We start from the raw sequence: 26,721 nt of genomic DNA on the forward strand, positions 1-26,721 counted from the left end.
ACAGACTTTAATTGCTTAGTCCAGCATTTCTCCTAGATGTATGGAATGCCAGCACTGCATTATTTCAAGGATGTTTAACAAGGCTGGCTATAGTAGCTATACTGTTGTACAATATCTGTAGTAAGAGTAAGACTTCAGTATGATTTAGTTTGAGTTTTAATTTTTTTTTTAAACTAGAAGGTGTAATTAACACCAAAGGTTTTTGTCGGATGTGTATCCTGCATTTTAGGCCTAATAATGAATTGTTCTGGTTTTGGAAACAAAACTTTTTTGTCTCCCAAAACTGAGCAAGCATACAATTTATGCAATGAAGCCTGAGAATGTCCTTTAGGCAGGTCATGCTGATTGGATGCTGAAGCACAAGGGTTATTTTTATTATGTCGGTGGTTGTTAGTGTATTGTCGGATGAAATTGCTCTAGCCTCAGTAGTAGTGTTCTCAGTATAATTGGAAGAAAAATACCATGCACAGTGACGTTTCTCTGTAAATAGTATTTTGCAATAACAAATACAATGGGGTTTTAATTTAGATTGATTTATTTGAGGCATTTTTGGATGTTTCCATGCCTTACATCTGCATGTAGAAAATAAACTATTTTCATAATATAAAAAATTATGTAAGAGGTGTTCAGGTCTTTGGTGCAGCTCTCTTTGCTTCCTTATTAAATTGTTTAAATACAAAGTCAAGGACATTCCTTTTGTGTGGTTATTTTTCTGCATACCGTAGGAAGAGAGTTCTGTAGTTATGAAGTAATCATATTGTCACAGCATTCTGGCTACAGCAAATGTTGCATGTTCTCAGTTCTGGTGTGATTGCATGGTGTGTATATTCCCAGAGACGAAGTCATATAGTACCTTAACATATAGCATATTTCAAATGTTTAAAGCACTTTTGACATACATTATCTTAGTATGATAGCCATATAGGGCAGGCTAGTGTTGTTGTCATATTATAGATTATGGGGAGAGGGAACCTTAAGGCAAAAACATATTGAGTTTGCGGCCAAGGTGAGACATGAACCAGGGTTTCCGTACAAACACACACAAATCAATTTTAAAATAAGAGTTCTATGTATTTAAAGAGCATTTCTTCCATGACAGAATTTGTTCTGTTCTTAACCACAGATTTCACTGTATAGTTGTCAACAACTAATTGATCTCCTGCCTTTCTAGATTGTAGATGGCATATGTACAGCATGCAAACCCTTTTTTTAAAAAAAAAAATCTTCTTTTCTTTGTTTTTTGTTTGGCTTTTTTAATAGTTTGGTCAGCTTGAATCAAAATGATTGGGTTTTGCAAAGCCTAAATATTATGGCATAAAACAGCTAAGAAATGTAGCCAGAGTTTTTGATCTGTTAGTAAACATCCTAACATACTTGTTAGGTTGTACATCTCTTAGTTTTTTTCACATCTTGAAAAAATGTTTTCTTTGTGTACAAAAATAAATGTCATGAGATATTCAGCATTCTCAGTTCTATAGAACTTCAGCTCCATTACCATTGGTTTTTTAAAAAGCCAACAATGTAGGACCACCGTTAAAGGATACTTTTTTTCCCAGAAGGATCACTACAGTAGGATGTGATCTGCAAAGCTTAATATAGTATCATCAAAGCTTAAGGATTTCGTCTTGAAGATTTCAGTTCAGGAAATAACACTTATATAAGAAGCTAAGCAGCTGAAAGGAAAAACTATTACTTTGCTTAAGGTTTATAAGATTTGTTTGTTTGAGTTCTGCACTCCCAAGTGGGATTAAATTGTTATAAAGGCTTGAGCAGAACATGATTTCTGTATCCTTGCAAAAAGTATGGATGGGTTTGGCATATAAATTAGCTGAGAACCCCAAATAATTTAAATGTTCCATGATTTTTAGGAGCAGTACTTTCACAGCCTTTTGGTCTGTGCTCTCCCCACTACAACAACGATATGAAAATAAAGCACTTAAACTGTAAATGAAAAGGCAGTCTTCATTGCAAGGGGAAACAGGTTATAAAACATATGCAGATAAATTAAGTGCTTCGTCTTTGTTTTGACAGCAAATGATTCACTGTAAATGTTGTTCATAGCTTTCAAAGCACACACATCAGAGTGCATATGAAGACATTTTTTTCCTGAAGATGGATACATGCACACCAGCTTCTGTTATGGTACTTTGGCCAACCATCTCAACGCTGCTCTGTTGTCCATGTATTGACTATTTGATGATCAGGCAACTATTCTCCACTATTCTCTTCCCAGAAGTCTCCTGTATGCTAATTGTGTGTATCATTGTTGCAAATTCTATATACCATTGTATTATGGTTCTGTGGGTAGGTGCCGAAAAAGTTATATTGAAAGAGAAGCACTTGCTTCCTCATTTATTTGCAGTCTTATGCAGCAGCCTTCAAGATTCCACATGCATGAAAAACTTGTGCTGTTGCAGTTAAACCAATATTCTATGCAGGATAAGGGAGAGGGGAGATTCAACTCTACTTCATTTGCCTTTCAAAGGCCTTACAAACACCTTGCTACAGGATTTTACCATTACAGTTAAGTGCCATCCTTACATCAGATCTGGTTGTCATACACTTCTTCTCCAGCCTAGTTGGGAAAGCAAGGATTAAATACCATTCCCTTAGACTGTAATTCCAGCAGTTTCGAGGTCTCTGAATATCAACTTCTCAGGGTCTCTTCTACAACTTCTATGAATGTTTGGTTGTGCACTCAGTGGTACAGTGGCCTTGTTTTATGCACAGACTGAGACAGAGCAACAGCCCTTTTTTCTTCAGACGTCCTTTCTGTACTCTTCAAGAGTCCAAAGTACATCACCAGTATATTTCATGAAAGCAGGAAGATGCAGGGAGGTGTACAAGACAAACAAGACCTGTTTTGATTATAACTCTGGGACAAGCGGAAATGTAGAGTTAGGACTGCTAGACTATTTCGTAGCTTCTTGGCTTATAGAGAATCTTGGTTTCAAATTAGATGACAAATGTTTCTTTTTGCATGTCTGCCTCATTCACACACACAATGGAGGGTGGGAGATTTTTGTTTAACTACAAAAGGGAGTGTGTAGAAGGGGGATGAATCTCCCCCTCACCTATTGCTACAACAAAATTTTTCATTCCCTTCAGAGAAAAGTGGTAATAGACTGTAAGGAGGTGAGGTGTAGAAGGTTCACTTCCTCTTTCCCACATTGTTAACGATCCTACCATCACCTTCTTTATATGTGAATAGAAAGATGCATGAATGGTGGGTGTCTCACATCTGGCACATCTGATCAATAAGTAAATATGAGTTGGAACTGTTTGGGGGCACAAAAACTGCTACAAAACATGGAGTTCATTCCATTTTTCCTGACTCCTAAAGATGATCTTGTACTCTATAGTTTGCTTAAAAAAGGGAGATGTTTAAATTATCCATACTTTAAAAGCAGAAAATGCAAGACAAATTAGAGATGATTTGTATTTTTCCATAATGGACCTTTTTAATGTTATCTATGATGTGATTAGTTGACAACCAAGGCTTTCTTTTGTTAATGTTTTGTTTCACTTTAGTTCAGTGTTAGTTGTTCAGTTAACTGACTTTGAAGTGCTGTATTATTCTACAGATATTACACAGACCATTCATTTTATTTAGAATATCCTAAATGTGTTGTGTGAAGCAAAAGATGTACTGGGCTTCTTAATGATTGCATTGTTTAAATCCATTCAGTAGGGCAGCTAAGGTTAAAAATATGTTCAGTGGTTTCAGCACTTCTGATCCAAAGCTTGACTTGACACACTAGTACATCTTTAGGAATTCACCTCAATCTTTTTAAGAAATTTCTTTTCAATATTTACGTGCTGCCCAATAACAGAGTTCTCTGGGAAGTTTACAAGTAAAAAACATTAAAATAATAAAATACAACATGAAAACAAAATCTTAACCAGAATAAAACCAGCAGCAGAGAATAACAGCACAAAATATCTAAAAAGTACTAAAAATATTTAGAATTGGAACACCTGAGAAAATGAGGTGCCAGAAAGACTTAGGCTCCAAGTGAGTGTCTCTGGAGAATGCATTTCATAACTAGGGTGTCAACACTGAAAAGGCCCTCTCTGTGGTGGTACCAATTACTTACCAGACCTCATTTGACAGGGGCACCCAGAGAAGGGCATGAGAAGATGAGTCTGGGTGGGCATATGAGGAAGTAATCCTGCAAGTAACCTGGCCACAAGTGATTTAGGAATTTAAAGATTAATACCAGCACTTTGAATTGGGCCCAGTCATGGTGTAGGAGCTAGTGCAGATAGCAATGTCATTGATAACCACCAGACTCGGTTAACAATTTTGCCCTGTTTTGGAGTAGCTGAAGTTTCTGGACCATTTTCAAAGGCAGCCTCATGTATAACACATTGCAGTGATCCAAATGAGAGGTTATCCGGACATGGATAATTGTAACAAGGACATCTCTATGCAGGTAGGCCTGCATACCAAGTATGACCCTAAGCAGATAAAAGGCATTCCAAGTGATGAGGCCATCTGTGCCTTCAATGAAATTGCTAGATCCAAAAGCACCTCGAAACTAGGGATGTACAAAACTACGGCAAAAAAAGGGGAACTGCAAATAGCGTGGTGGGCGCTATTTGCGTTCCTTTTTTCCCCGCCGTTTTATCCTACATAAATATTTACTTAGGCTTTTACGGCGAAAAAGAAAGAAACGCAAATAGCACCCACTACGCTATTTGCGGTTCCCTTTTTTTTGCCGTAATTGCCTACGTAAATATTTACGTAGGCTAGAACGGCGAAAAATAGGGAACGCAAATGGCGGCCGCTGTAGCCGCCGCCATTTGCATACGCTGGTTTTTTTGGGGTGGGGGTTAGCCGTGATAGGCTATGTAAATTCTTACGTATCCTATCACAGCTACAAAGACGCCAATGGTGGCCACAGCCGGCCAGGAGACCAGCCACCACCGCCGGAACCACCGCTGCCGCCGCCGCTGCCAAATCCACCGCATCCGCCCCAGGTAAGTGCCGTCCCGGGGGATTCCACGGGGGGGGGGGGCAGGAGAATCCGTGGCATTCTAAAGAATCCGGCCTCACTGGAATCCGTGGCAGAATTCTCTGCCATCCCTACTCCAAACTATGCACCTGATCCTTTAAGAGAAATGCAACCCCCTCCAGAACAGGTTGAACACCACTCAGCTGGGCAGTGAAGCCATCAGCTAACAGTATCTTCATCTTGATGGATGGAGTCTGCTTATTGGCCATAATGCAGTTCATTACTGTGCCCAAGCACTAATCCAGAACACTCACTGCCTAACATGGATTTGATGAAAAGGAGATAAAAGCAGTTGGGTATCAACAGCATATTGGTAGTACATCAGCCCATACCTCCAGATCAGCTCTTCCAGAGGTTTCATGCAGATATTAAACAGCATGGGGGACAAAAAATAGCTTCATGGAACTCCCATAGCATACCTACCAATGGGTAGAGCAATAATCCCGTACCACCACCTTCTAGAATCTGCCATACAAGAAGGAAAGTGCAACCAATGCAACACAGTACCTCTGTCCCCAAACCAAACAGTCTGTCCAGAAGAATACCTTGGTTGATGGTATCAAAGCACTGAGAGATCCTAGAGAATCACACTCCCCGACCCCCTCTCGCGAAAGTCCATCCCACAAGGCAACCAAAGCAGTTCCTGTTCCAAAACCAGGTCTGAAGCTTGATTAAATAGATCTAGAAAATTAGTTTCATCCAAAAGTATCTGGACTTGACCAGTCACCACTGCTCGAGCATATTTCCCAAGGAGTGCATGTTTGTAATCAGGCTATAGTTACTTACATCTTTTGGGTTCAAGTTAAGTTTCTTCAGGAGTGGCCAGATTACCACCTCTTTACAGAGGTTGATACCACCTATGTAAAGGAGGTTGTTCAAGGAGAAATGTGCTCCCACTAGACTGCCCCTTCCTTCCCCCAAAGGCCTTCTACCATCAACTGCCCTGTGAGAAGGATCCTTATGAGTCATTATACTTTTCTATTGTTGTGTTTTTATTAATGTATCTTTGTTACTTGTAAACTTACTTGGAAGGATTTGTGTTCTGAAAGGCAGGATATAAGTAACTGTAATAAAATGTTACATTCTGCACCCAGCTGGATATCTCCTCCCTAATAGATATAATAAGCCATGAAGGGCAAGAGTCAAGCACACTGATAGTCAACCGGCCTTGGCTAAGCACCTTGTCTGCACTGTCATGTCTCAGCAACTCAAAGTCATCCAGTAAAACTAGAGCTGTCAGTGTTCTGGACACCTCTGCTAATGGAACTGTGTTAATTGGGTGTATGCAAAAGTTGTGCATGCATTTTTTGTGAGCAAAAATGAGGCCTGTAATGCCACCTACAAACAAGAAAATTGAGTACTTTTGTCATAATTTCTTCATTAAATACCTGGAGTTGTAGGAATATCTGCCTTAAACAATTTATGGAAACAAAGAACACAGTTGGGGAATGGTCTTCACTGTCCCCATCTCCCCAAGACATGGGGCAACTTAGAATTGCTGAAAGATGATCTGTAACTGCTTTGATTCAAATATCAAAGTTATTGTCAGAACAAGGCATCATCTGACCCTGGCCTGATACCTTTGAGAAGCGATAAATATGTTAAACCTAGTTTACTTTTTTTGTTTATCCAGGAGCTTTGGCATTTGAGACACTTTTTACTCTGCATATTTGGCAGCTGGCCCAGAAGCTGCTTAAACCGTGTTCAATGCTGCTGTTACAGAATACTATAAATAGCTTAACTTAATCCCTGTGTATGTTCATAGTTATATTCAGTCTTAAGGATCTGGTTTGCAGAGGATCACTGATAATTTTGTTTTAAGTTGCATATGTCTAAGATGGTGTGTGTGAGGGAGAGGGACCTTTTTTTACATTTGCCATTACTCATGGGGCTATTGATTTGGCACTAAATATAAATTGTTGTTTATTAACTCTAAGCATTTATTATATTTTGCATTTTGTATACAAAAGAGATTGATTGAGCCTATGTACTGTAACTTTGGTTGCAGATTTAATGCCTTGTTACCCTTTAATGAATTGCTGACTGCTTGTGCTATCATCCATGTCTTCTGTTGTATCTAACACACAGCATTAACATACAGTGTAAGCAAAGTTTGAAAAAAGTTTGATTTAAAATGAACTAAAAGGCTCTTAGCTGAGGTTTACTCTGGTGGTCTGATCTTAACTAAGAAGGAGGGCACAGACAGAATCCAAAACATGAAAGATAGATGGATGGAGTTATAGCTGTCAGTAAATTCAGAGTAAATGTGGAAATATTTATTTCAAAATGAGTTTCAAAATTCTGTCATGACTAATTTGTGTGAAAACCATTTCACAGCGTTCTGTAACTGGTATCTTAACACCTCAACTGTTGGGGAACCTATCCAACAACTGCTAGAGACGTCATTCTCGAAATGCCACTCAAGTTTAAGGATATTTGGGAAGAGGTGCTGCTAATTATACAAATATCAGCGATTCCATTAATCCCAACTATCTTATTAGGCTGTATAAACTATACTGTTTCTGTGGAGTTTTGTATATGTCTAACACATATGATAAGGAAGTGGGAAGGAAATCAAAATTGAATTGACAGTTCATCTGACTACCTTACTCAATTTCGTTTTAGTTTGATCTGCCTTAATGAACTGAAGTATACACTAAAAGTGGTATGCATCATATTTTATTGTCCTGTATGCTACCATTCAATGTTTGTTTATGTTGAAATTGCAATGGGCATTGAGGCTAGTCAATAAAATTTATTGATGCTATGAAAACTGGAATGTATTTTTACATTTTTGGAACACATTTTTTTAACTGAAATATTCCCTTATTATATATACTGGATTTCTAAAAACCACTGCAGATGGAGGAAGAAAAATTGGTTTAAAAATACAGTTTAGACTGGCAGTTAGGATTCTTAGGAAAGCTATTGAATCTAGTCCACTACAAATGAGTAATTTGATTGTGTCAGAATCTTTCAAAGAGATGGAATGGAAATATCATTTAATATAAAACTGAGATTTAGTGGATGGATACTTAATGCTTATAGTATGTATAGCAGGGTTGAGCAACTTGTAGCACTCCACATGTTGGATTGCAACTTCCGTCAGCCCTAACCAGCATAGCCACTGGTGAAGCATGATGGGAATTGCAATCCAGCATCTGGAGAGCCACAAGTTGCCCACCTCTGAGTTATAGGGAGGACCTGAATGCCTGGAAAAGCTACAGCTACCCAGAAGCAGATAAGGTGCGCCAGGATGGAATTTATAGCCCAAACAAAAAGCCAAAAGATGACCTCAACATCATCCTTCAATGGCTAGTTTCCTGAGGAAAGTGTAGCTGAGCTTGGAGCAGTCTAACAGGACTGTCTTCTCTGGATCACCGGACTCCAGGATCAGGAGGATTCTAGTACTTGGTGTCTATACATGCTTGAATTAGCTCAAGTTCTCCCCTGCCCCCAGCCTGATCAGTGGCCATACTGTCTTTAGTTCTAACTCTTCAGAACCTCATAGGGACATGTTGCTTGGGATTGAAAGAATCATGAAACTAGTTCTCTGTCTTAGCTGATATTTCACTGGACTAGCACACACCTCACGTATAAGCCAGAAAAGGTGTATCAGTGCTCAGGAGTTAAACCAAGTTAACTATGAGTTGGCATCAAAGGGAAGTTATTCTTCAAGGATTGGGGGGGGTAGAAAGTAGGGGAACCATTTGTACATTTTTGGAACAATGGTAATCATAACCATGTGATGGCAAGTTGGGTCACCGGTTTCAAATGTATATCTTTTTCACATACAATTTAAAAATAATTAAGGGCAAAAATCTATGCATTCATCAGAGATGATACTGAACTTCAGATAAAGGACAGAAAGTTATACAAGTAGGCTAATAACACAGCTGTTAAATGTTCTCTGTTCTTTCTCCACAGGGAAAAAAATTCCTTGGTCACTTATAAATATGGAAGGCAACAGCAGCTGACAGTTCACGGTGATCCTAAATTTCATCGAAGAGGCCAACTGATGTTTTCTTTGATCAATGCTAATGAGCTCAATATTATACATATTCATTACAGAAATCCTCATTTACAGGTACAGTTAATTAACATCTATGTATTTAGCTGTATGGGATATTGTACTGCTGATGTAATTTACATTTGTCATAGCTTCACAAAAGAAACAAGGAATAGCATAAAACATGCAGTATGGTCATGGGATATCTAAACATTTCATTTAACTATCTTTTGAAAGACTTACAGCATTTCCATTAAAAAGAACAATTTTTAATCTCTGTGGACAATGCTTTTCTGAAAAAGTGAGGAGTACATTACATTAATGTTAGCCATATAAGCAGTTTCATCTCTCAATATAATATAAAGTAAGTACAACTCTCAAAATATAAAAAATACTGCTTTAGAGAAGTAGATAACAAAGGTATATCTGCTTCCTTTCCTAATCACTATATGTTGTACATAACTCTACACCAGGATTTGCTTATCCTAATTACGATGTGTTTGAATGTCCAGGCAACAAACCATCATTTACATTTTGGTAACAAGCCCCAATTTGAAGCCATGGTTGAAGTGGGTTTACAGATCCTGGCTTGCTTTAACCATGGTTTGTTTCTCTGCATGGGCAAGAGCAGCTAAAAATGGAAATGCTCCTCAGGCTAAATTGGTCTTGCTTGCTTTTTTCCTATACTCCTTATCCCTCCTCATTCTCCCTGGCAACAGTCGTCTTCCCATGCCCAACTCCTCCCTTATTTAGATTTTCACCCATGTTGGAATACCTGTACATTTTGCTACTGCTTTGCATGAGAGAAAGTTTAAGGGACCTATGTATACTTCAGTAACATCTACCAAAGGTTGAATGTTGAAAGCATAACTTTAATCTGAACAGGTTACCCTGCCTTTTACACCCACATAGTGCAAGATTAACAGCCAAAGGGAACAAAAGATTGAGTGACCTTTTTTTACCAGTTAAACGTTTTTCCAGTTCTATTGCTGGGTTCACCCATAAGGCACTTAGCTTGTATCAACTAGATTAGGGGAGGACAACCTCTGGGTTGCAAGCCCAATCTGGCCCACATTGGAGCCCAGTCCAGCCCATGGAGGGTTGACCACCCTCCATCGGCCCCGCCCTCAGCCCTCCCATAGCTCCTTCCCCTCCCAAAGCCATAGTGCAAAGGGGAATCCCCAGCTTATCTCAGAGATTGGAGATAAACTGGGGATTCACTTGCACCACTTCCCACACTGCTTGTACCCCGGGAAGGAACAGCCTGACTCGGCCAGGGCTTGCAGGAGCCAGCTCCCGAAAACCCTGGCTGAGTGCCTTTCTCTGTGCAGAGAGAGGCATGGAGCTCCATGCCTCTCTCTGCATGGAGAAAACCCTTTTTAAAAAAGATATGGGTAGGGCTGGAGCAGATGATGTCATGGGAGGAGAGGGTCTTCAGGGATGAGGATCTGCCACTTGGCATCATCTGGCCTGCTGGCTTTATCCAGGAAGCACCTGTGCCTGACTGTGGGATCCCAGTTTGTTCAACAACTAGGGTTTCCAGTGTGATGCCTGCGAACACCTTTCTTGGTGGCTGCCAGGTTCCATTCTCCCCTTGATCTATTTATTACATTATGGTCTTTAACATAAATTATGTTCCCAGGCCAGCTAACAAAGTAGTTACAAACAATAAAAGTAAATAATATAAGGCATATAAACTAAAACTGAAAAAGTCCATTCAATAGATAGCATTTTTAATGGAGCAGTTTTATTTTACTAACATTCGCAGTTCTTAAAAGCCTGGGAAAACAGAAAAGGTTTTGCCTAGTGCCTAAACGATAATAGCAACAGTACCCGGTGGGCCTCCCTGGATGGTGCATTCCAAAGGTGAGGATCTGCCATCGAGAAGGTTCTGTTTACCCCCGCCACACCTCAGTTAGTATGGGCACCCAGAGAAAGATCTCAGATGACTATCTTAGTGGATGGACAGATGGATGTGATGTAGGCACTTCAACAGGAATTTGGGTCCTAAGCCATGAAAGGCTTTTAACAGTTAAGATCAGCTCTTTGAATTGAGCTCGGAAACTTACTGGGAACCAGTACAGTTGTTTCAATACAGGTGAGAAATGAACTTTTTAACCTTTCCAGACTAGATAAAGTTACTGAATTGTCTTCAGTAGAAGCACGACACAAACTTGCTCATCCTTAAGAATCTGCCAGAGAGGCTCTGTTTCATGTTGTACTGTCGTTCTGGTGGGTATGCCGGACGGGACTTACTCGGTGATAGCCCAGCCCTCCAGGAGCTTCATTCAGCTCCCTAACTCTTGTCTTCATCTACAGTGGGTCTTCAGTTTAGATTCATTTTATGCCCTTGGAATTGTTGTGGTGGGATTGCCTCTGCTACAGTCAGGGCCAGAAATATTGGAACAAGGATAACTGTTTTGGCAGTTGGCCTCCGTACACCACCACATTGAGGTTGAAAGGAAACACACACAGATGGGAGCGAAGTCAGGACTTGCAGCTGTAATTCAAGGGGTGTGATAAAAGTGGAGCACTAACCATTCAGGAAGGACAGACAATGGCATACACACACACACATCATTGGTGGCTCATAAGTAATGGAACGAATGGCTGACAAGCAGCTGCATGGCCAAGTGTGGCCTGTTTCCTGGGTACTCCATGACCAATCAAGCAGATAAAAGGCCTGGAGGTGGTTCTGAGTGTTACATCTTTATTTGGTAGCTGTTCACTGGAACTCTCAATATGAGGTCCAAAGAGGTGTCCATGTGAGTGAAGGAGGCCATCATTAGGCTGAGGAAACAACATAAACCCATCAGAGAGATAGCAAAAACATTGGGAGTGCCCAACACAACAGTTTGGAACATCCTGAAAAAGAACGAATTAACTGGCAAGCTCAGCAACAGCAAAAGGCCTGGAAGACTACGGAAGACAACTAAAGTGGATGACCGCAGAATGCTGCTCATGGTGAAGAGGAACCCTTTCACAACATCTAGCCAGGTCAAGAATGCTCTTGCAGAGGTAGGCATGTCATTGTCAACATCTACAGTCAAGAGCCGGCTTTATGAATGTAAATACAGAGGCATCACAACAAGGTGCGAACCACTGGTAACGCTCCAGAACAGACAGGCCAGATTAGCCTTTGCCAGCAAACACCTAAAAAGGCCTGCACAGTTCTGGAATAAGATTCTTTGGACTGATGAGACCAAGATTAACTTGTACCAGAATGATGGGAAGAGAAAAGTATGGAGAAGGAAAGGAACAGCTCATGATCCAAAGCATACTACATCATCTGTCAAACATGGTGGAGGCAGTGTTATAGCATGGGCATGTATGGCTGCTAATGGAGCCCAGCCCCTGGTGTTAATTGATGACCTGACTGCTGATAAAAGCAGCAGGATGAATTCTGAAGTGTAGAGGGCTATACTTTCTGCTCAGATTCAGCTGAATGCTGCCAAACTGATAGGATGCCGCTTCATATTGCAGATGAATAATGACCCAAAACATACAGCAAAAGCTACCCAAGAGTTTCTGAAGGCAAAGAAGTGGGCTGTTCTTCAATGGCCAAGTCAGTCACCTGCTCTCAACCCAATAGAGCATGCTTTTCACTTACTGAAGACAAGACCGAAGGCAGAAAGACCCACAAACAAGCAGCAGCTAGCTGAAGGCAGCTGCAGTAAAGGCCTGGCAAAGCATCTCAAGGGAGGAAACTGTGCATTTGGTCATGTCCATGGGTTCCAGACTTCAGATTTTCATCCAGGTATTAAAGGCGATCCTTAAGTTCGAAATGATGTTGGTTTGTTCCATTACTTATGAGCCACCAACGATGGGTGCATGTGTATGCCACTGGCTGTCCTTCCTGAATGGTTAGTGCCCCACTTTGTCACACCCCTTGAATTACAGCTGAAAGTCCTGACTTCGCTCCCATCTTGGTGTGTTTCCTTTCAACTTCAATGTGGTGGTGTACAGAGGCCAACTGCCAAAACAGTTATCCTTGTTCCAATATTTCTGGCCCTGACTGTATATCTTCTATTGCTGCTGCGTATGTTCTTATGATTGTTTAAACTTACATTTGTTTTTTATATTTTATTCTTGATCCCTTGTATTTCAGTAATACTTGTCTGTAAGCATGCAGAACTCTCCAGCTCAGTTCCTGGTATCTCAAATTAAAAGGTTCAGATAGCAGGTAATTGGAAAGACCTCTCCTTTAAACCATAAAGAAATGCTGCTTTTCAGAGGAGACAATATTAGGCCAGATGAACCAAAAGTCTGAGGTAGTATTTTTTAAAAACAGCTTTCTATGAAAGCAACAGTATCATATTTGGGGAAGGAGCCATAGGCCAGTGGTAGAGTACATGCCTTATATGCAAAAGGTCCCAGTTTCTCCAGGTAGGGCTAGGAAAGACCTCAATCTGAATTCCTAGATAACTGCTGCCAGCCAGTGTAGCCAATACTGAGGTTGATAGACCAATGAACATAAGGCAGTTTCTTATGTTGCTAAGAGCATAATCTGAAACCTTTGGTCATGTTGCCCATGTGCCTTTTGTCCATCAACACAATGAGTTAAAGGCTGCTTTTCTATATGCAGTAGCAAAGCAGGGACAAAAATAATGCAGTAATGTTTGTTCAAGAAATACATCAGTAAGTTGTAAAAGAAACAAAACACATCGATAACACCCTGGGGAATTTAAGTGTGAAATCTGGGGTTGCAGAACTAATTTAGCCTTACCCACATGTTCTATATGTGTAGAAGTTTTATTGGGATCAGAGAGACTGCTTCCTTGAGGGCTTCACTATTTATTTCATCAATGAGTGTTGCTCTGCTTTCACATCATCACACAAGTGATGGGAAGTTGCAGGAGTTTTTCTCTAGCTGGTCATCTTTCTTAAGTGTCTCAGTCTTGAACTAGAACCAGATATTTTTCTCCATATATTCAGGTCGTATTTCCAGTCCTTTTTGTTTTTGCAGCCTTCCTCTTCATGAAGAGAGATCTGTGAGGGTGTAGAACAGGACTTTTTCTGCTGTGATACCCTCACCATGGAACTATATGATTTCAAGGAAGTCCTCCTTTTCCCTATGCTAGTAACCATATTCAACCAAATATACTATCCCAGCATCTCTGTTTTGCATTCTGAGTTCAAAATGCTTGTACAAAATGTAATGGAAACATCACAAACTTCCCTCATCCTCTGAGTTCAGATTCCCTCAGTTAAAGTGGTGTAGAACTTCAGTGGGTCACAAATGATGAAGCTCTATAGATAGGCTCAAGCTAAACTTTACAGCTGTTGGGGGGGCGGAGACAGCAATCCCATGTGTCTCCTCCCCCCACTATCCTAGCCTGGATAAATGTGTGAAGCAATGTCATCACACAGTCTTCCCATCTCCAAAGGGAAACATCAGTAAGGGAACAGCAGGCCCTGCTCCAGTTTGACCCCACCCCCCAGGCAGAGCTAACTGACATCCATGGCCCTGTGGGGAAGAAGGAGTGAAGGAGATAGGAGCAGGCAAAGGGAACATCAGAGCCTGCTCCAGCTGGACTCCCACCTCCCCACCCCAGCAGGGCTAACTGACATCCATGGCCCTGTGGGGAAGAAGAACAAGTGAGGGAGACAGGAGCAGGCAAAGGGAACATCAGGGCCTGCTCCAGTTAGACTGCCCCTCCTTTGGGAGATGAGAGGGGAGAGCAGGGCCATCCCACCAGCCCTGCTGACAGTCTACGTAATTTTTTTCCCTCTTCTCTCCCCATTGCCTTTTCTTTGTGTGTCGTAGGGATGGCAGAGAATTCCGCCACGGATCTCAGTGAGGCCGAATGCCAGTGCATTCAGCCCCCCAAACTCTGTGGCGGAACGGCCTGCCGCCCCCCCCCCCGTGTATCCCCCCCGGGACGAGACTTACCTGGGGCGGATCTTCCAGGTGGCGGCGGCTCCGGCGGCTGGTCTTCCGACCGGCTGCCACCACTGCCATTTCCAGTTTTGTAAAAAAAAAAAAAAAAAAAAAAAAAACACGGTGTGATAGGCTACGTAAATCTTAAAAAAAAATCTTTAAAAAAACAAACACCGCGTACACAAATGGCAGCAGCTACGGCCGCCGCCATTTGCGTTCCTTATTTTTGGCTGTCTTAGTCTACGTAAATATTTACGTAGACTATGACGGTGAAAATAAAGGGGAATGCAAATAGCCTAGCGGGCGCTATTTGCGTCCCTTTTTGATTCGCCATTTTAGCCTACATAAAGATTTACGTAGGCTAAAACGGTGAATCAAAAAGGGACGCAAATAGCGCCCGCTACGCTATTTGCGTTCCCCTTTATTTTCGCCGTCGTAGTCTACATAAATATTTATGTAGATTCAGACGGGCAAAAATAAGGAAAGCAAATGGCAGCGGCTGTAGCCGCCATTTGCGTACGCAGTTTCCCCCCCCCCCAAAGCCCTTCGCAGCCGGAAATTCGGCTGCGGACGGCTCTGGCCTGGCTGGGCCTGCTGCTGCGGAGCACAGCTGGCCGCGGAGGATTCCGGGGGGGAGGAACAGATCGCCTCCCCCCCCCACTGAGGATTCCAGGGGGAGGGACGAAACGCCTCCCCCCCCCACCATCAACATAATCCGCGAAAGGTAAGTGACTTTCGTACATCCCTAGTGTGTCGCTTCTTTTTTGGGTTGTAAGCCTGAGGGCACGGACTGTCTTCTTTGTTCATTGATTTGTAAGCCACTCCAGGAGCCTTTTTTGGCTGAAGAGCAGGATAAAAATACAATCAATCAGTCAATAAATGTGGCAGTCAAATGGAAGCAGAGAAACTCTCAAAATGATAATGTCATGCCACTGGTTTTATTTCACTAGGCATTATGAGGGAGATAAGAGTTGTTGTGGGACTGCTGCTTATCACAGCAGCCCAGAGGCTGCCATAACATCTCTAGTTCCAGCCACAGAATGTGCCAACAGCAACATGCCTATAGTTTTTCCTCCTTATTTTCCACTACCCTAAGATACTTTGAAATGACATCTGTGGAAAACTAGTTTAAAGAAGGCACTTCATAGTTGTGGTAGATGAAAAATAAAATAACTTATTTGACCTAACTTGATATCAAATCCCATAAAAGGTAGGGTTGCCAGGCCTACAGTTGCCTTTAGCACTGATGTCTCTTCGTTATACAAGACTGTCACTTGCCTTTTTGTTTATACTCTTCTGTGCGTAATTGTAATATAAACAGCAATTGTTAAAATGAAAATACCAGCAATAAGCTATCAAAATGCTACGATAAATAATACATAATAATGGCTTGTATTAAAATGTCTGATTATGCTATTTGAAGGCATAGGCTTAAAATAATTTGTGAATGTATCCTACACATTGCTTTGTTCATTATCATCCTGCATAAATTATTCACAAGCAGCTAAAAGCTCCTCTGTAATCATCAGCGTAACATTAATGGACAGAAAATTCCCAGAGCATTATATCAGTTTCCTAATAGGTGTGTGTGTTGTTGATGAGCCTCCCTCTCCTTATAAGAAATCTTGATCTATCAAGTTGCTGTGGGAATGGCATATTAGAAATCCTGTTGTGAGAGTTGCCCTTTTACTTCATACAGTTTTGCCACTGAAGCTGGTGTACCACCGTTGACAGTTGCTAGGGAATGGTTTTGCAGAATCTGTACATGATGGATTTGTTTAAGATTCAGCCGTCCTTTGTTCTGTGCGAACAGTATCTCCCATGCAATCTCTGACTTGCAGTCTCATGCAAAACATTTGCATTATCCAGTTAGCTGGTTATTCTGAATAGCTCACTGATCAACTGCAGAAATATTATTAAGGAACTTGCCACTTCCAAATAGCAATGGCAACGGGAGTACCAAATTTCATAGACTTGTGCATCTTGCTATCTCGAAATGCTGCAGGCTGGTTGTTTAAAGTGTTGATAGGGCTTAAACATGGGGAATTTCTTGCCTGTTAGGAATCTGTAATGATTGAAGAGTAGTGCCAGCCTCTAGTGTAGCTGATCAATAACTGGAGACCCCAGGATCAGATCCAGACCCTTAACAACTATAAGCTGCCCTCCCTACATATCAGCCCAAAGGCAAGAGGGACTTGGTGGTGGTTCACTTTGGAGAGGGTAGGTGGGCAGGTGGGCCCCTGTGGCCCTCCAGAAAATATTGTTGATAACTAGGGCTCTAGTGCTTTGTTCTGGTGTACTGTACTATGTAAGCTACCTTGTCCCTGCTTCAGTTTATTGAGAGAAGGGGAGCTTTGATCTTTTATCAGGGCTTTTATGGTTTTTTTCCTTTATGTTGGGAAGATCAGTAAGGCCCTATGGAAGTGCAGTCAGTTAATTGACCAGTGTTGCTTGAAGGAAGCATGCTCCAGGCTGGGCTCTGTTTTGTTCCACTTCTACTGAACATGAAAACTAGAATTCTTAGACTTGTGCATCTCACTTTCTCAAAATGCTTTAGGCTTTTGTTTCTCTCCCATTTACTTTTCCTGTTCATCTACAACAAATAACACAAAACTGGTGGGGGGGGGAATTGAAGTCCAGTTGCTACAGAAACCAGTCTAGTAAGGTTAAGAACAAATGTTATGTCATTTTTAAATTACTTGTTTCCTGTGCAACTTTGCCCCTGCCCCATATGCCTTTTTAAAAAATTAACTGATTTAAATAATTGATTTAAATGTTTCATTCATTCATTTATTATATTTATATGCTGTTCAGTAACCAAAGAAATATAATAATAAATGAAATGAACGCAGAACATTCTGGAAAGTCATGTTTGAAAGACTACTGCTTCATCTTCCTTTCTCCATCTGGATATATACAAAACATAAAACTTCTGTTCCAGTTGGAACCAATGTCGCTCTGGTAGCATCCCATGGGCGCTCCATGGGAGCTTTCTCAAACAGCTTTTTAAAAGGTTGAAAAACCTTCTCATTCCCCCCGAAATTAAAGGGGGGTCAAGGCAACATCTGGATAATGTCTTGGAGAAAAGTACCCCCCTCGAGATAGTGGGGGGGCTGGATTCCAGGATTATCTCTCCAGAGCTTTACCAACGCAAAAAGCTGTACTGAGACTCATATTTCATAGGAGAAAATAGGGCTACCGTGTTCCATAATAATATATGCTTTAAGAAATATCAACAACTTCTGAGGGATGATTTAAGAAATGTTAACAATATTTGAGAACATCTGAGGACATGCAAGATCTGTTTGGGAGAAACATGTCTGCGCCGAGGAGAAGAAAGGAGCTGGCATCAACTCCCCCGCACCCCCTTTGTCAAAAGTTTCAAGAACAGAAGATATAGGGGAATTATTTACTCTGATAAAGACTTTATCTTTGCAATTTACGGAGCAAGCCAAAAGATTGGATTTAATCCAAAATTCCATCACCGCCTTGCAAGGAGCTGTAGGTTTAATTAATGCGTCATGGCAAAAAATGGAGACGAAAATTAATGAGCTAGAAGACCGAGTAGCAGGAAATGAAACTATAACACAAATCTGTTTTAAAAATGCCTCTGATAGAATTTCTCAACTGGAGGCCTTCACAAGGAGATCCAATGTACATATTATTGGGATTAAAAATCTGTCTAATTATGTAAAATTGCCTATTTTTGTGGATAAACTTTCGCATGAGATACTCCCTGTCCCATCTGATTATTTTGTTACTGAGCAGGCGTTTTGTGTGCCAAATGCTAAAGGTACTGATTACACAATCATAGTCCAATTTGCAAAAGTCTCCACAAAGAATTATATCCTGCATTTGGCAAGAGAGGGTGGAAGCCTTTCCTGGAAACAAGATAAAGTCATGTTATTTCCAGACTACATCAAAGAGGTGGTGAATAAAAGAAGGCAATTTATCAAAGCAAAAAATATGACAAAACAAATGAACTTACAATATTACTTGAAATTTCCTGCCACACCTTGCATTGTGTCTGAAGGTCAGATGAAGAAGTTTCTAAATCATGAAATGGCGGAGGCATGAAAATAAAAATTTTCATAAAAATGCACATAAAAATGCGTGAAAATTGTGTTACAACCCCATGAACTGGAATCTTTAAACAAGCTTTGTTAACTGCTTGTGTTTAGTCTACATGATCCCAGCTAGATCAGAAGATAAATGATTATACATATATTCGTTTATTCTCTTTCATCTTTCTTTTTTTCTTGCTTTTCTTTATATTTGTTTATTTCAAAATAGATATAGTATGCTGTATTTAAATTTATTGTTTGAGGGTAATTGTGTACATGCATTTATATATAAAATATATTACTGATTGTTGAAGGTTTATTTTAAGTTTTATTATATAATACTATATTTCTTCTAATTATTATTATTATTATTATTATTATTATTATTATTAATATAGGCTACTGGGAATGAACTATAGACCTGTTTCTTTGATATAAGATTGATGATATGATATTGAAATATAAGGTTGTTTATTAAACTGTAAGATTGTTAAGGTTACAGATATAGTTTTTAAAATAGAATGGCATTGGAGGCCGGGGGGGTATTGGAGTTTAAACTTAATTCTTTAAAGGGGAGGGAGAGGGGGAGGGAAGGGGAAATAATCTTTTTTCTTCACTTCCTTTCCTCCTCCCTTTTCCTTTTTTTTCTTTTTCCTTCTCTTTTTGTTATCGTGTCTTCAGAATATTGTATTGTTGGGAAATTGTAGTATTGATCAGGTTGTTGGTAATTTTGGTATTGTTTATTTCATTTATAAAGATAAAATAAATAAAAATATATTTTAAAAAAACATAAAACTTTTACCAAGTTGGTGGTCCTCAACTAGTCAAAAGCTGTGGCCCACCTGGAACCTCAACCTGCAGCACAGGATTCACTTGTAAGAGTACGCACAGGTGGATGGTGACGCCCAGTGGTAAAGGAGTGAGGTCTGTGCACTGGGAGTAGAGCCCAGTGCACAGTAGAACTAAAATGTTTGGCTCCTCATCATATCCAGGCTGTTGAAAGGATTATTTGGTACCTTCTGTATCCCCATCAGCTGCATTTGATCCAGAACTCAGTCCCAGAACCTGTTTTGAAGGCTAAAGCCTAGAAGTGGAATAAGCAAAGCAATTCATTCTTGAGCATGTGCAGAGTGCTTTTGCCTACTCATCCACCCACTCACTTGGAAGGCAGGAATACAGGCTTCCAGATCATAAGTTGCAACGCACTCACCCTCTTTTCCCTCTCCTCTCCCCCCCCCCCGCCCATACGCATGCAGATGTACAAACCCTTTCTCTGGAAGGATCCCATCCTGCTGGAGTTGACCAAAGGTCAAGCTAGTCCAGCATCCTCTTTCAAAGACTAGTCAGCCATATGCTTTCAGGTCGGAAGCAAGCTATCAAGACAGCTTTTTATTTATTTATTTTATTTATTTATTGCATTTATACCCCGCCTTTCTCCCTCTCGCAAGGAACTCAAGGCGGCTTACATTATCCTCCTCCTCACCGTTGTATCCTCACAACAACAACCCTGTGAGGTAGGTTGGGCTGAGAGTCTGTGACTGGCCCAAAGTCACCCAGTGAGCTTCCATGGCCAAGTGGGGACTAGAACCCGGATCTCCCGGCTCCCAGTCCGTCACTCTCACCACTACACTACACTGGCTCTCTACACTACACTGGCTTTATTTGTGTTTTTATTGTACTTTACCCTGAGGGCTATTATACGGTTATTATTTATTTAGAAATAAATGAAATAAGGCAACAGCCCTTCCCCACTCCGTGCCCCCCAGAAACTTGTGTTCTCACTCTGTCCTGCAATTGTAATAGTCATGCTTAGGGGAAGAGCTAGGACCTCAGCTGAGAAACAGGATGTTCTTGAAAGAAGTGTTCCTGAATACCACCGACACCTGAACTTTTAGGAGCAAAGATGGAACCAGCAATGCCCTAGGGTTCCTAACATACCAGACAGATGTAGTAATAGCATCAGCAAGGGGACCCCCCCCCCCGTTCCTTCCAGGCCATTGGAATCCCCAAATGCCTTCACTTTGCCATTTGGGTTCTTTTTCCTCACTGTTCTCATCCCATCAACCACATTGTTGATCATATCCAGTCAACCACAAAATGTTGTGGTTGACTGCCTATTAGCTACCGAACCACATCTAAGATTATGTTATTGTCATACAAAGTCCTAAGTGACCTTTACAATCATCAGAGGAGGCCTTTCTGGTCATTCCAAAATGAACAGAATGTCGCCATGTGGTACCCTGACAGTGGGCCTTCTCTGTAGTGATACCCACCCTTTGGAAAAACCCTCCCTTGTACAGTTTGGGAGGCAGAAAATGTATCTTTTAAATGCCTCCTGAAAACACACTTGTTCACCCAGGCTTCCCTGGATTGTAATTAAATCAATCATGCTGCTCCATTTTACTGCTCCTGAATTGTTTTTTATTGTAGTTAGAAGTGTTTTAAAGTTGTGTTTTTGATACTGTATTTTAAATGTAATTTCTGTGGGATTTTATTATGTTCAGTGGTATATAAGTGTCACGAAAATAAATAAATAGACAGACAGACATTGATTGGTGTGCTGTGGCTGAAGCTCCTGGATCAATAGAAAAAGAGAGAGAATCAGTTGGGTATCAGGATCCTGCCAACAGTGTAGCCCAATTCCCAGCTGATCATATGCAGCAGTTTCGGATAGATGATACATAGCAAAGGGCAGAGGATAGGTGTTTGTGGAACCTGACAAAAAAGCCCTAACAGATAGTGAAATAATTTGACAGGATTTAATTTTTTTAAATTAATTTTAAAAAATTAAATCTTTAAAAAAAATTAAAAAATTAAAAATTAAAATTAATTTAAAATGTTCTGACAGAGGAGAGCAGTGCAATTCCCTAGATATCGTCTAGTGTTCATACGTATATGATGTCTGTGGCAGGAATAGCCAACTACTATTTTCTTGGAGACAGCTCTGTTCTCCAGTCGGGGTTTGATAGCTGATAATAAATTATAAATTGGAAGTGGGGGTAGAGTGGCATCCATTTGGTTGGAAAATAAATAAATTATTTGTATACTTAACAGTGGGATATAAATAATTGCTCTGGTATTTGATTCAAATACTGTTCACTCTTTTGGAAATGAGAAGAATGCAAGAGAAGTAAACTGTCATACAGCATGATACAAAGTTTTCTTTTCTTTTTTCTAGAGCGCCTATAATGTCTAGGCACTTCATTCTTGTCTATTATAAGACCCAATCCCTGACCTCTGACTTTCAGTCAGACAACACACACAGGGAAGGGAAGTGGAAGGAAAAGGTAGATATTGAAGTTCAATTTGGATGCTTCCAGGTGAAGCTTTTATTGTGCAGTCGCTTTGCCTTGTTCACAGAATTTTACAGGGGGTAAAATTCCAGATGATGTCATTTTAAATTTGTAACACACAGTGTGTTCCCATCACTGAATCTATCTTTTTTTCTTACCAGAAAAAATCCATTAATGAAGAAAAGATGAAATAGCTGTGCAATGCCTTTTGATTGGTAATGCTAGGAGCTTTCCATCTGGAAGTACCTGGCATGCATTCCCCTGATGTCACTCTCTTAGAGGAAGAATCGGATGCAGAGATAGAAGGATCTGATTTAGAGCCTAGTCAAAGTATGGAATGTTGGGAATTTGTCTCTGCCTGGTTTCACAGAAGAATTCAGTCAGGGGGAGGCCACTATTCTTTCTCAACTACAGCCAGAACTAGCCTTGAAAAAAGTGCCCGAGTAACCATAGCCTGTGGATTATCTTTGATAAGCGGCCAAAAAGCAGACATGGCCGAGGATAAGGCATGTCCAAGGTTGTCTCCTAGGCAACGTCTGTGGCTGGAAAGGCAAGAGGAAAAACGGGCAGTTAGACAGAGTTCTCAGCTCTGAGCTAAGATTTCCTGTAGGGCTAGTTCAGTGATTAAAGGGCTAGATTGACAAGCAAGCAGCTCTACTCACCCGACCCTCACTTAAAAGCTGGCACAGAGGTAAAAGAGGTATGTGGGTACAATGTCGCTGTTGCTGGACACTACTTTGTTTGGACTACTCTTGAACCCTAAACTATTGCATGGCTTGAATCCCATGCCTTTGAACCCTGTCTTGGAATATACCAGTGGACTTTAAGACACTGTTGCTGGCTTCTGTTTGGACTGTCAGAGTTTATTGGAACTTGGGCTTCTCTAAATACTCTGATCCATGGACTCTAGTGGGGTGCTTGTGTTGTTGTCCTCCTGTAATAAAGGAGTTTGCTGTTTCTTAATACTTCTTTGGTTGCTAGTGGTTCGAGGGAGCCAGGCTTGACAGCAGCTTTGGAGCAAAACAACAAGGAGTCTTGTAATGGCCGAAAAGACTAACCAGTTCATTATGGCATAAACTTACATGGATAGAGTCCATTTAATCAGAGGCATGAAGTGTTATCCTCAAGGTTAAGACAAAGGATAATACCATGCTGTTATCCATGTTGATGAAATTAATTCTGGTTCATGAAAGGTTATGCCATAATAAAAATTTTAGTCTTTAATTTAGGTGCTGCAAGATTCTGTTTTTGCTGCACCATACTAAGCCAGCTACTCCCCACAATCAAGTGAAATATACCAGACCAAAGAGGCAAATACAATTAAAGGGCATGGGAGTGCCCCTTTAGTTAAGATGAGCCACACAAAAAAGATTCCAAAGACTCCACCATTGTATGCCTCAAAATTCTACTGCTTATAAAAATGACACCTGTCGAGTTACTATCTTGAAACATAGCATCCATTATCTACCTGGTAAGGTCTAAAATGGTGTGTAATTTCAAACCAATCTGCTACAAATTGCCACAGATATAATATTTAAAAGTGCTGAAAATTGACAAATTTGTACTTTTTACTCAAGCTGTAGCTTGGCCTATCATATTCCTGTCAAATTATGGGGGAGACTACTGATGTTCTTTATTCATGCTTGTTGAGGAAGTGTGCCTTTCATTGATTTGGTGAAATTCTGAGCAGCAGTTTTTAAATTATCAAGGTTTTTATGCACCATGAAAGCCCATGGCAGCAACTGTTGGCAACGTTATGTAGGGCATGCTCAGTTTGACTCTGAAGCTTGACATTCTAGCCTAGAATGCTGCCAGTACTTCAGTGTTTTGAATTCCACTGTTCCTGTCAGCATTCTGACAGTGGGGGTGGGGTAGCAGGGAAATGTCAACTGAGATAAGTGGGAGGTATTTTGAAGGTTGAGGGAATCACTTTCACTGATGAAGACAGGAAGGAAAAGGAAAAAGCTGTGCTGGAATCCTGCACAGAAGTATTCTGAACTTACAGGGACATTTCTAGTTGTACACATCTACTCAGTTAATGACTTGTTTGTTTTATTTTTTAGTTTGTGTTTATGTGTGTGTGTTTTAGAACACATAATACATTTTCTTTTTAAAAATCAGGGAAATTCAGTGATTAAAGAGCTTGCTGGTTTAAGACTAGACTAAAGGCTATCTCATATAGCTCAAGCTCTACATAGCCAGGAAATTGGAAGCTTAGGCTGATGCCTTAACAGACATGCCCTGTGATCAGTAATGAAGTGTAATGTCACAAATTGTGCTTGTTTATGAGCATCAAACAGGCATGGGACAATTGACAGGAGGATTCCTCTAGCAAGGTTCAGATGCCTCATAAAGCAATATAGGACCAGGACAATGTGGGGCATCTTTGCTGGTCCCAAGCAACTCCGTCCTCCCCATCTGGAGTTGGCCTGAAAGACCAATGGTGGAGAGTAAGTTATAAGCAAGCACAATTTGTGACATTGCACAACATAATTACTGATAACGGGGCATATCTGTTAAGGCATCAGCCTAAGTTTCCAATTTCTTGGCTTTGTGCAGCTTGAGCCAATAATAGAATGAATCAGATGGATCTTGGGAGGTAAAGCATTCTGATGATAGGGAGCAGCAAGGAAGAATAAGCAGAGATAGGGAACAGAAGATATAATCTTGGATTTATGGAAGACAAGGTTATTGGAAGAGTTAAGGGTATGAAAGGCCATGGATAGAGAAAAGAGTAGAGAGTAGGAATTTAAAAGTTAATATATCTTGTACACAGAGATCAGATCAGGCAAGAGAAGTAAAATAGTCATAGGTGAGCTAAAAAAAAATTAAAGAGAAGTCCAAGTGAAAATGTGTTTAGTTGCAAAAAAGCATTTTATAGATATTCCATGTATTTGTAGATATAGATATGAACATATATGTGGTGAGAGAAGTAACAAGGTGGCAGGCTTGAGGGTGAAAGAAACAGTAAAAAATGCCTAGTAGTAAGAGTGAAGAAGAAGAATGGGGGGGAGAGAAATGGCTCAGTTCTATCAGAATTCAGTTTCACATCATAAATATAGCTGAATATTTCTTTTTTCAGAAAGTATTTCTTTGACCCCAGCCAAATCTCCTTTTCCTTGGCTTGCAACGACATCAGCAATTGGGCATGTTTTGACTTTTCAAGACTATTTACTTCTTAGAAAGCTACTTCTTGGCACTGGAATGCATAATAATCCTGCTATGGTAACCCTTCTTCCAATATCTTTTTATTTTCTTGTTTTTCTTCTAAGATAACCTATACACATTGTGAAGGACTTTTTTCTTATACTTCTTAGGTTTTAAATATCTAAATGTCAGACAGACTAGATGTGATGCTAAATGCATAGTTAGAAACTATGTCTGTGGTTTTAAAAAAATTAATAAAGGGTACCGGAGGATTTTCATTGATACTAGAGAATGTAGGAGGATTTAGCCCTTCCCTCCCGCACCACTGCCCTGACAAAAATTGCCCCAGAGCCCATACTGCTATTAGCATTAGGGGGAAGAAAGCTCCCATTTGCACCACTTTTTGTTGGGACCATAGCTGACGAGGGAAGGGATAAACCTCTCATCTCTGCAAAGAGTCCTAGGTTCAATCCCTGGCTTCTTCAGTTAAGGGTGGGAAAGCCTGCTGTGTGAAACCCTGGATTGTGGCTGCCCGTCAGCGTAAATGAGAGGTGGGGAACCTCTTTCAGCCTGAGGGCCAAATTCAATCTCAGAGAAGCTCTTGGAGGCTGCATTCCAATGGTGGGTGGGGCCAAGGGTACAGAGGGCAGAGCCAAAGGCAAAAGGGATTTGGCCCAAAATACCAGCATATTGTAGCTGAAAGCTGTTACTGGCAAACTAAGCCTTAGGAGAGGCATTTCAACATTTTAGAAACTGCACAAAAGCCAGGGAAAAAAAACTCAACATTTGGTAGTTGGGGGAAAGGGGTTGGTGCCAAGGGAAGGGGGCATGGGCATCTGGGGAACCCAGGAGCTCTGGGTTTGCAAATCCCCCCCCCCCGGAGGTCTGGGTTTGCATTGGATACTGCTCTGAGCTAGTTGGACCAGTGGCTTGTTTTAGGGTTATTTGAAGATTGTCTAACCCTCAAAAACCCCTGCCACCTGGGTGCGTATGACACAACAACCCTTGGCAAGCTCAGCATGACGAAATTGCCCTACAGGTAAATTAACCCATGGTGGGCTGTCGTATCATGCAAACCAACTCAAAATAAGGCAGCTTCCTATGAACACCTATATGACATGGGGATGATATTGCTCTGAATTTTTGGCATGCATTGGGCAACCTGGCAGCCTTCATACGGAAACTTTCAAATTATTTATGTGAATCCCAACTCAGTCAACACACTATTAGTACTCCAACCACAGAAGATCTTCATATTTTGATACACTTCAAAGCACAGGGGATGCATTGTGGACAACTGTGATAAAGA

At 40.8% G+C, this 26,721-nt stretch overlaps 1 protein-coding gene across 4 annotated transcripts in view; it reads left to right on the forward strand.

The window, feature by feature from the left end:
* Positions 1-26,721, forward strand: part of PEAK1 (pseudopodium enriched atypical kinase 1) — a 119,619-nt gene that overhangs the window by 23,318 nt on the left and 69,580 nt on the right. For 2 of the 4 annotated variants that reach the window (XM_084816778.1, XM_084816782.1), the window contains exon 2: positions 8,946-9,105. The gene's annotated coding sequence lies outside the window, so the exon portion shown is untranslated. Of the gene's footprint in view, positions 1-4,880; positions 4,984-8,945; positions 9,106-13,135; positions 13,211-25,347; positions 25,491-26,721 lie in introns of all 4 variants that reach the window. The other 2 variants (XM_084816779.1, XM_084816780.1) reach the window with 2 other exon arrangements.

Source organism: Heloderma suspectum, chromosome 11 (assembly GCF_057233095.1).
Source record: "Heloderma suspectum isolate Gila_16-S chromosome 11, 16-S_ref, whole genome shotgun sequence".
Taxonomy (NCBI): Eukaryota; Metazoa; Chordata; class Lepidosauria; order Squamata; family Helodermatidae; genus Heloderma; species Heloderma suspectum.